This window comes from Hevea brasiliensis, chromosome 12, assembly GCF_030052815.1.
Source record: "Hevea brasiliensis isolate MT/VB/25A 57/8 chromosome 12, ASM3005281v1, whole genome shotgun sequence".
In the NCBI taxonomy this organism is placed as follows: Eukaryota; Viridiplantae; Streptophyta; class Magnoliopsida; order Malpighiales; family Euphorbiaceae; genus Hevea; species Hevea brasiliensis.
This window is the reverse complement of record NC_079504.1, coordinates 31,844,741-31,848,777: the sequence shown is the minus strand read 5'-3', so window position 1 is coordinate 31,848,777 and position 4,037 is coordinate 31,844,741. Positions and strand designations below refer to the sequence as shown.

General features: G+C 35.7%; 1 non-coding gene across 1 annotated transcript; it reads right to left on the bottom strand.

The window, feature by feature from the left end:
• Positions 1–3,422: 3,422 nt before the first annotated feature.
• On the bottom strand, positions 3,423–3,529 carry LOC131171675 (small nucleolar RNA R71). The gene has a single exon (XR_009142333.1). It is a non-coding gene; the product is annotated as a small nucleolar RNA R71 (small nucleolar RNA).
• Between the last annotated feature and the right edge of the window lie 508 nt (positions 3,530–4,037).

Sequence of the window (4,037 nt, the reverse complement as noted above, 5' to 3'; positions counted from 1 at the left end):
TTAGTTGCTCATTATGACTTAGAACTCCACCAGATGGATGTTAAAAGAGCTTTCTTAAATGGAGACTTGTACAAAGATGTGTATATGGTTCAACCTAATGGTTTCATAGAAGCTGGCAAAGAACACTTAGTGTGCAAGTTAAAAAGATCCATTTACGGGTTGAAACAAGCTTCTAGACAATGGTATCTGAAGTTTGATCAAGTTCTGACTTCTCTTGGTTTTAAGGAGAATGCTTCAGATCAATGCATCTTTCAGAAGGTGAGTGGGAGCCATTTCATTATTCTATTGTTGTATGTTGATGACATTCTTCTTGCCAGTAATAGCATCAATCTCTTGAACGAGACAAAATACATGCTTTCTAGTCACTTTGACATGAAAGATCTTAGTGAGGCCACATATGTTCTCGGTTTTCAGATTCACCGTGACAGGTCTTGAGGCATATTGGGTTTGTCTCAAGGAACTTATATTGATCGAGTTCTTAAAAGATTTAACATGCACACTTGCTCAACTTCTGTTGCACCTGTTCTTTAAGGTGAGAAACTCTCTAAAGATCAGTGTCCTCAGGATGACAAGGAAAGGACTGAAATGGAAAAGATTCCATATAGTTCTGCTATTAGGAGCTTGATGTATGTTCAAGTATGCACTCATCCTGATATAGCATTTGCTATTAGTGTCCTTGGTAGATACTTGAGCAATCCTGGATGGAGTCACTGGAAACCTGCAAAGAAAGTTATGAGATATTTGTAGAGTACTAAGAATTATATGTTGACTTACAAAAGATCTAGCAATCTAGAAGTCATTGGGTACTTTGATACTGACTTTGCAGGCTGTGTAGATGATAAAAAATCTACTTATTATTACATCTTTATGATTTCTAGAGGAGCTGTTTCTTGGAAGAGTGCCAAACAGACACTTACCTCTACCTCCACTATGGAAGCAGAGTATGTTGTTTGTTATGAGGCCACTTGTCAAGCTATTTGGTTAAAGAAATTGATTTTCGGTATGCTTGTTGTTGAGAGCATCTCAAGGCCCTTGACCATTTATTGTGACAATGCTCCTGCTGTTTGCTTCTCTCAAATTCACAGGAATTCTAGTCAAACTAAACATTTTGATGTCAAATTCCTGTTTGTTCGAGAGAAGATTCATGAATCACTGTTACACTCATTTCATATAGGCATTTTATGATAGTTTTGCATCCATTTTGCCCTTACATTTTAGTATATTTTATGTTTTTAGCTTGATTTTAGCTTATTTGTTAACTTTAGATACTTTATATTTAATTTTTGTAATTTTGTTCTTTTTGATAGGATTTTGTGGCAAATCGAAGATCAATGAGTGCATTAGGAAGTGATTTGAAGAAATTGGGAATTCTTTAAGTATGGAGGAAAGTTGAAGAAATCAAGCTTTGAAAGAGCAAGTTAGCCGAAATTTGCTTAAGACTTTGCTTATGATGTTGCTTAGGGTATGTCATATAAGCTTAACCTTAAGGTGCAAAGTCATGCATCAAGTCGAAGTCATGCATGAGCGAAAGAAAACCCATTTTATTCCATCACGAGATTTATCGAGGGTCCGCTAACCTTAAGCGCATGGCGACCAGTGAAATTTGCTAAGAAGTCGCTAGGGTTAAGCGAACCCTAAGCTGCATCGCCTAACGTGAATAATGCTGCTGACTTGGATAATTTTACACCTCATTTCCTATCCACTCCTTGGCTCTTATTTACTTTTAGGGCAACTTTTTGGGACGATATAAATTCATCATTTCCTAGTTTTTGCCACAAGAGGAAAAGCAAGGAAAAACAAAAAGGAAAGAAAATAGAATAGAAAGAGGAGGAGACGCCACTTTCTGGGGAGGAGCTGCTGCAACCATTTCTGGAGCTTCAGAAACCAGAGTTTTAGGTTCTTCTACCTAGGTTTTTCTATTTTAGTTCTCTTATCATGTTTTTCTTTACTTCTCCATCAATCTTTCTTGTAAATACCATCATGAGTGAGTAAACTCTTTAGATTTCAGAGTTGGGAAATATGTTTTAGATTAATTTGTGGATTTGGACTGGGTATTTCCTTATTTTACATAAATATGAGTTTTGATTCCTTCCTTGTGTGCTTGATTTACTTGCCTAATGTTGGTACCCATTGGGTATTGTGTTAATCTTGATTGAAGGACCGAAAGGTGAAAGTCATTGATAGATAATCAAGGATCGGAACTTAAAATCACCTAGATTTAGAAATAAACTTGGGTTTTAAGAGGAATTAATGATTGGTTACAAAACTTAATGGGTTTTAAAGTAATCAAATAACATACGAAAGTGGGTTTGGTTATTTTAGAATACACTTTGGTTTGCTTGAAAAAGATATCAAAGGAATTTAGAATCAATTTCCTTCAAACTCTATTTTTCCTAAAAATTAGAATGCCCAAGACAAATCCCAATTAATTTATGCATAAACCCCTAACTCTGGAATCACATTTAGCATAATTAGACTTTCATTTAAATTACCCATTATTAATTTAGTTTAATTGCAAACTAGATTTAGAATTTATTTGCTTGCTCTTTACATATTCCAATTAGATTAATCAATTTACTTCACTCATTTACATTTACCATTCATTCATTAATCATTAGCCCAAATAATCACTTCATTCATAGTTTGGTACTCAAACTGCAAATCCTCGTGGGAACGATACTTGATTCATCACTTTATTACTTGAGACGACCCGTATACTTGCGGATTCGCCCCATCAAGTTTTTGGCGCCGTTGCCGGGGATTTGATTTTTGTTTGATATTGAACAATTGTTTGTTTGGTTAATTTGGGCATTTTATTTTATTTTCTTTTTGCCATTTTACTTTGAGAATTTGTTTATTTTGTTTTTCAGGTGCTTTATTTTATGAGAAGAACAAAAAGTGAAGAAATCAATTTATTCTTTGATTTAGAAATAGAAAAGACAGCAAAAGCTTTAAGAGCAGAATCTAAAAGGAGAAAAGCTGAAATTAAAGCTCAACAACAACAAGAAAGAGCACAAGAGCAAGAGCAATTACAAGAAGAAATGGCCAACAACAATAACAACCGCTCTGTGAAGGATCATGCCTATTCTAACATTGGGGATTTCATGCCAAGTATCACAAGACCAAGAGTAGAAGCTAATAATTTTGAATCAAGCTCAGACTGTCAGATGGTACAACAATCACAATTTGGAGGAAATCCAAGTGAAAGTCCACATGTGCATCTAGCACACTTTCTTGAGATCAGTGATATGTTGAAGATAAATGGAGTTTCTGATGATGCAATTCGACTTAGATTATTTCCTTTTTCTTTGAAGGACCGAGCTGGAGAGTGGTTACATTCTTTGCCACCAGGTTCTATCACAACATGGGATGAACTTTCTCAAGCATTTTTAGCTCAATATTTTCCACCAAGCAAGACAACTAAGCTAAGAAATGAGCTGAATTCTTTCAAACCTAGAGATGATGAGAGCTTGTATGAAGCATGGGAGAGGTACAAGGATTTGCAAAGGAGATGTCCACATCATGGGATTCCTAAGTGGATGCTTGTTCAACACTTTTACAATGGAGTTTCACTAGCTATTAGAAGTACAATTGATGCATCTTCTGGAGGTGATCTTATGGAGAAATCTGAAGATGAAGCTTTTTCTGCTCTTGATAAAATTGCTTATAACAACTACCAATGGAGTTGTGAGAGGAATGAGATCAAGAAACCAGCTGGTATGTTTGAGCTTGATGCCATGAATATGATTAATGCTAAGTTTGATGCTTTGACAAGGAAAATGGACAAGCTAAGCATGAAAGTAGATTCTTCAGCTGGAGGTTCTAGTAATTCAGCAGAAGTTGGAGCTGCAAATGTCAATTGTGCAACAGATTTTTCTGCACTTAATCAAGATTTTTCAAGTAAGCAAGTGGATTATGTGGGGAACTACAATCAAAGACCAGGTGGTAACTCATTTTCTGCAACTTATGATCCAGCATGGAGAAACCACCCCAATTTCTCTTGGGGAGGTAGACAAGGACAACATCAAAATTTTCAG